Source organism: Coptis chinensis, chromosome 4 (assembly GCF_015680905.1).
Source record: "Coptis chinensis isolate HL-2020 chromosome 4, ASM1568090v1, whole genome shotgun sequence".
NCBI classification, from domain to species: Eukaryota; Viridiplantae; Streptophyta; class Magnoliopsida; order Ranunculales; family Ranunculaceae; genus Coptis; species Coptis chinensis.
This window is the reverse complement of record NC_141459.1, coordinates 41868949-41876292: the sequence shown is the minus strand read 5'-3', so window position 1 is coordinate 41876292 and position 7344 is coordinate 41868949. Positions and strand designations below refer to the sequence as shown.

At 36.8% G+C, this 7344-nt stretch overlaps 1 non-coding gene across 1 annotated transcript; it reads right to left on the bottom strand.

Annotated features, from left to right (window-relative positions):
* Window positions 1-2242: 2242 nt before the first annotated feature.
* LOC147503539 (small nucleolar RNA R71) lies at window positions 2243-2349 on the bottom strand. The gene has a single exon (XR_015194077.1). It is a non-coding gene; the product is annotated as a small nucleolar RNA R71 (small nucleolar RNA).
* Between the last annotated feature and the right edge of the window lie 4995 nt (window positions 2350-7344).

The window sequence follows — 7344 nt, the reverse complement described above, 5'->3', positions numbered from 1 at the left end:
ATAAGAACACTTATTAAAGTACAAACAATCATTGTTCATACCTATTTGGGGTATAGTAAATTATAGACCAAGCAAAGTTTTCAAAACTCCAAACTTGCAAAAATGAATTTCGATTTCTTGAACACACCTTGCATCGTTTGCGCATGGTAGGATAAGTTTGGGATCTTACTAAAAGTGCATGATACTGCATTCAGGCACTACAAGTATTAGCGAGAATAAAACTTACTCACGTGGAGAGCATGTCATCCTAGACAATCTCCAATTTCTCGTCCTCCACCTACTAAGATGGCCGACGAAGTAGTGCAAGTTGAGGAGCTTCTCTCTAACTTCTACACACCGTTGCCAAATGGGCCTCCATCTTGTATACGACTCACATCGCTCACGAGCGACTTTCGCATTCCACCAAACATGTTCAATCTTCTACCTATCTTTCACAGGTTTGAACATGAGTTACCGTACGAACATCTATGTCGGATACATGAAGTATGTAATATTTTCCACCATCCGGGCGTCACCGAGAATCAAGTGAAGCTACGAGTGTTTCCTTTCACTCTTTCTCAAAAGCTCGATGACAAGCCTCTTTTTGTGTGTGTAGATGAGATGGTATAGATAGATGATGATGGATGATGGTCGTTGAACAAAATAGAAGCGTATCAAAACCTAATTATCCCTCAATAAGTAAAGGATGAGTAGGGTATCATTCCACTTTTAAGTGTATGTTTTATATGAAGGACAGGACTGGAAAAGGGGTTTGAGGGATTAAAAACTATTATTATATATTTTAGATTCTAATGCTAAACTAAACTAAACTAAACTAAACTATTGAGAATTTATAAGAAAGAGAATTCAAGAGATTAGAATCCACTAATACTTTTGATTCAATGACCTTTTGCTTCATGGTTGTTCTCACAAGTAGACTACAATTAGGCAATCGAAATCGTCGTCGATGCCCTCTTGATGAAACATCGTTAACAATTAACTCTACTTAAGGTTGTTCCTATGTTTATGCTATTAATATCTTCTTTCTTTTTATGTAAGCTCTGGTAGCCTTCAATGTATTACGAAGAGCAACATCAAGGAGTACTTCCTAATAGGGCAGCCATTCAATGAATCACCACTTAAGGCAAACACAAAGAATACTTCTCCTAGGCAGCCACTCCCTGAGCTACCCCTTCTAAGGCAAACACAAAGAATACTTCCCTAACTCTAAAGAACTATACTACTAGAAGAAAAGTAAAGAACACTAGCATGATATTAATATTGCAAAACATAAACCCTATTCTATACTTCCATCCCCTGGTGTGGGCAACATAACTAATAACTAAAAACATAAAGAATTAACCTGATTGAAGAACACCATGAACCAGAAGAACCATTAAACATTAAGCACTGGCTTCATCTCCTCTCTTGAAGGAGAGGATTAGCCTTCCATAAAGAAGGAAGAACACGAAGAACGAGAAGAAGAAGAGTCGAAGAACATAAGACTATAAAGACTAATTTATTAAGACTCAGCTAGTTAAAACCATCTTTTATTATTAATCTCTCTCTGCCTCAAGTTCTGGAGACAAGAGTATAAGTGAATTGGCCCATTACATGAGGCACTTAGGTCTTCTATTTATAGAGGTTACAATGAGCTCTAGAAGCATTCCTAACCGTCATTTGTTTCCTAATACAAATAGACTTCTTTCAGAGTCCAACTTCGTCTCCAAAACTGATAAGACATTGGCTACAGTGTCGATCTATGCATCTAGACGCACTATTCATGCTTCTCAGACACAATCAATGCGTTGGGCGCTTGATCCATGCGTCCCAGACGCGTAAGCCGATTTTGTCTCTTCTGCTCTATCCTTCTATCCTCTTTTGCAGGCTTTGGTCCAAGCAACAAATTCTTTGGCCTTTTGCTTCCAAATAGGCTTTAAAATAGGTCCAAGTCACATCTTTAATAGCTCCAATTCCTTGGCCTTCTCCATGATTGTCCACGGGCCTCCCATGTGATCCTTAATGCTATCAATTGCTCCGTTTTACCCTTTTTTCTCTAATATTCTACAAAACTCTTTTTTTCACTTGTAGAATCTTAAAACATAACTTACAAACACTATTAGTCCACTAAGATGGCTAAACAAGAGGCATAATCGAGGGTTAAATAGCACTTTTTGAGCACTTATCACTCGATTATTTTGATACATGGGAAAAGGTTGTGTTCTCCTTCATGAAGAAGTACTTTCCGTTGAAGAAAATAGAAGAAATAAGAAGTAAGATATAGTTCTTCAGACAGAGTCCAAGTGAGACATTTTTCGAAGTATGGGATAGATTCTCTGACGTACTCTATTCATGTCCTCACCATAAACTAGAAAAATTCACTCTTGTCCAATGTTTCTTCAAAAGTCTTCTCCATAAACACAAAGTAACCCTTGACATCATGAGTAATGGTAGTTTTTTGGATAGAGGTGCAACCAAAGCTTTAACTTTTCTTGAAAACCAAGCTATAAAGAGTACCCATTGTGGCAATATAAAAAATTTCAGAACAGCCCAACCCAGTACATCTAAGGCTAGTGGTATTTTTTAGGTGAAATCCGATCTAGAAAACAAAACTTTAATCGAAACTCTCACAAGAAAGATAGATGCCCTCACAACCAAAAAAAAATACGAAACCCCTCATCCTGTTATGGAAATAAATACCTCACCATGCAATTTTTATTTAAGCTTAAATCATATAGATGCCACCTGTCCCTTGATCACAAACTTATCATCACTTCAACTAGAAGAAGTATGCGCTTTCAATGTACCAAATGTACCATGGAGACAACGTCCAAACTTTATATGAACTAATATTCAACAAACCCAACGACCTCCAGGTTTCAATAAACCACTAAATACATTCAAACAAGGACAAGGTACCTATAACAATCAAAATAGAGCATTGGTTCCATCTCAGTTCAACCAGAACTACCAAAACCCACCTATCAACAACCAAAGAGACCTAGTTCCAGTTACACCATCAACTAGTGTCCAAACAGATAAACCTACCGAGATAATGCTATCTGTCATGCTACAACAAACCCAAATTTTAGCCTCCATGCAACAATCTCTAAACTTGTTAGTCCAAGGCACAACTCCGAAAACTGTGTTACCAGGACACAAAGTTTAAAACCTTAAAACCCAAGAGATTAAAGCAATCACAACCCTGCGTTCTGGCAAAACAGTTGACAACAAAGTAGTCTTACCAGAAAACCTTGCGCCCATAGAAGTACCAGTTCTAGTACCATAACCAGAAATTGAAAGCCAGATACCTCCACATATCCCTGTCAATGTTCAAGTTCCTAAACCATCAACTCATCCACCTAACCCAGTTAGGCAATACAAACCAAATGCACCTTTTCCATCTCGCTTAATGACACCCAAGGAGGATGAAAATTTTGATGAAATCAGAGAAACATTCAAGAGTTTAACCATATATTTACCATTTCTCGATGCCATCAAGCATTTACCCAAATATGCAAAGTTTCTTAAGGATATGTGTACCAACAAAAAAAAAACTAACATTCCAAAAGATGCCTTCTTTATAGAACAATTTCCATCCCTCACAGAAACTAATAACAAAATTGTCAAATACAAAGATCCTGGTCGTCCTACCATCCTTTGCACTATAGGAGACAAATACACAACCACTACCTTGCTTGATCTTGGAGCGAGTGTTAACCTTCTTCCATACTACCTATTTAAACAACTCGGTTTCCATGAGCTTACACCTACAACTATGACCTTACAATTAGCAGATCGCTCCATCAAATACCCAAAAGGAGTAGTCGAAAATATGCTTGTCAAGGTTAATGATTTTTACTGCCCTGTTGATTTCGTCATCCTTGACACCGAAGTAGCTCATGATTCCATACCCATCATTCTAGGGCGCCCATTTTTGGCAACTGCCAACGCCTTCATAAATTGCCGTAATGGATCTATGACCATGTCTTTCGGAAATCTCTTAGTAGAAGTCAATGTTTTCAAGATGAGGCAACAACAGATGGAAGAAGAGTTGGATGGAGAAGTTAGTATGATAAACAGTGTAGTGCAAGAGTACTGTGACTGGACTTTCCCAGAAAATGAGGTGCACCAGTTCTTATCTTTCAAAGATTCAGATTTTGATATGGATCATTATAAAGAAGATACCACTACAACCTTAGAATATGTTCCTTTATACAATTCAGATGATGAGTTACCATTTAGGATGCATTGTAACAAGTTGTTGGAAAAGAGTACATCTTCCAAGTGAAAATAAATTATTTCAGTCAGAATACAAAGGAAAACCAATCTTTTGTTATCTACAAAATTTTCCAAGCTACTATGGATGTTGATGCCACACTTACAAAAGAAGTGATTGATGAGGTATACTTTTGTTCCCTTTATTTAAAAAATAGTATGTTTCACCTCCATTAAACTTATTGTAGTTAAATACAGGACAAGAAAAGTGGAAGCACCGATTCAGAAGATGCAGTAACTGGAAAAGAGGTTTCAAGCCAAGATATGGAATCTGAACTCCACTAAGCAAAAAAAATCAAGGATTCAGTAGTGGGTCAGCACTTATTCAACCCTTTGTCCAATCCAGTAAAGTTTTTTTTGGTTTATCGCTTAAAAATGAATCATCATAAAATCACATGATTGTCTTCTCCCTGATGCAGGACATGTGTGCTAGGCAAGTACACAATCCTGTCATTTCCTTCCTACTTCACGGTCTGGGATTTCATGCTTCGTAGTTAGATCTCATTTTTCTTACGTTGTCTGCTTTTGAATTTACTATTTGCTCGAGTCGTCTACATTTACAGTTTTTTGTGTGTTTAGAACTTTCTGTTTTGAATCTGGTGTTGGCATTATTCCTTAAACTTAAACACGGGAATGAATGATGATTGCTTAAATATTTCTAGCGAAGGGTACCTTTTCTGTGTGTACATTACTTTGATGTGCATATGGGTTTTGCTCATTTATTCTAACCCCCCCAACATAAAAACACCCGCACACACCCACACACCCAAAATATACATAGATTATTGATTCTTTCATATCATACGATACCTTAACCCTTCACTAACAAAGTACCACTACATACAGTATTGTTCCACCTGTCGAACGGGTTATTACAACTTTAAAAATTCAGGTTATCTTTTAAATTTTATAGTTGGCCCTTAAATTTATTGAATTGTCTTTTACCAGAAACAAAACAAATATTCACGGCTACCAAATTGACTCATCAAGTTAAATACATATGGGTTTTTTCACTTCCGAGCTTGCTGGAGTACCTGCAACAAACAATACTCCACCTTCCAAAACCAACGCTTCAAGTTATTATAATTCTTCAGTATAATGAAACTCATTTGTTCTTATGGTAATAGTAACTCATTTGACATGGGGTTACACTTTTAATTATAACGTTACACTTTGTCCACCTCTATAAATTGCATGGTCCACAAAAATCAAGTGCATTGGTCTGAAAGGTATGGTTCTCTATTAATTTTTTTTTTTTACTACTGTAAAGCATCTTCCCTTCAATGTAACTTTTATTTATATACTGTTGTGCAGAAATTAGATGCATTTCATCACAATTCCAACATAATCAATTCAAAAACTTTCTTCATCCTAACAAAGCCATGGTTTTCCATTTTCTTATGTTTTTTTTTCTTCTTATCATACATATTGTGCACAATTATAGATACCTTATCAATTTAAAGAACATTACTCAATATATTTTTTTTCTTAATTATAATAATCCATATTGTAGGGGAGTTTTTGTGTCTCCCCTGATCTTACTTTATGCCTTGTGATCTAGAAGCTTTTTTTGAATGGAGAAAGGATGAGATGATTGTGAGTTTAGGGTTGAACCCTCTGACGGCTGCCTACATATCTCCTTGTTTATTTAGGAGAATCAAACCCTATTTTTCGTATTTCCTAAGAGCGAATCTCTATGGTTTATATAGGAAGGGCTATGGGAGTCCTAGGGTTAGGACTGTCCTCACCGCTTGTGAGTTCCCTTCCATCTTTGGACTCTGCCTTCCTATTAGGATTCCTTTTCTTATGGAAGTTTGAATATAGACCATATCTTATGAGAGGTAAGTTTCCTTGTTGATCATAATGTGTAGGAACCGTTATGGTTGCATCGAATGATTACAAGCCGCGAAAACCCATGCACAACGGAATAAGGGGTGTCCACAGTTTTGGTTAGAAATTCATACCTTTGATCAGCTGTGATAATTCTAAGAATCCAAGCTCTATGAATCAGCAACCTCTTGATCTTCTATTGTATTCCTATCCTTAGAATGGACGTTGTGTGGCTAACGATCTTCCAGCCCCTTCTTTCTCTCTTGGCCTCTCTCACTCACAAAGTTAGAACTGATTTTGGAACTCTCTTTTCTTGAGCAAAACTTGAGTTTCTCTTAGTGTAAAAAATGTCCAAGAAGAAGGGTTTCTTTTATAGGCTACAACAGGGACCATGAGGAGAAATTAGGGTTGGGCCTCCTGTCGGGCTTGGGCTTCCCATTTTCGCCAAGAACACACGACCCAAGTCCGTCAACAAATGGCTTATTCCACTAAAGGTGATTGTTGCACTACCGCCTTAATCCCAAATTATGTGTTACATTTATGGGATCCATATTATATCCTTGTTGATCTCCCCGTGTTTAAGATATCGAATGCCCATTGATTAAGTTAAGTTACTGACAACTACATTAATCAACTTCTTATGTCCTTGAGTAGTACCACTCAACCTCATTGTCATGTCTGATTAAATCTACCTGCAGGGTTTACACGACAATCCTTATGACCTCCTCAAGGGGACATCATCAACCCGATTTCCTGCTGGTCACAAATTCCTTCTATAATCAACAGCACACCTTACATACAATGTCATTACCCAATCCATCGAGTTTGTTGATTCACAAATGAATCTCACTCATTGGTGATTTAAAGTAATATACAATGCACGTAAGTGCCCGTTATTATATCCGGATTAAAAAGACAAGCATCCATAATAACAGAGGTGTTTGTTCTCTTATATAGTCAGTATAAGGAGAAACAACCTCACTTGGTCTTGTTTAATACACACAAAGTGTACTAGTGTAATCATGTAGTCAAGATAGACTAATGCCATATTATACTACAACTGTACCAATAGTTTGTCCAAAGCAATCTAGGTTGTGAACGTTTACTTATACTTTATAAGGTACCGATGATATGATCTTCTGTGTGCCACCACACACCATATTATCTACAACATAAAGTATTAGACGCATGCATATAACTAATAACATATATAATATGTATAACATTTGCCCATATGATTCTCATTTAAAATATAAA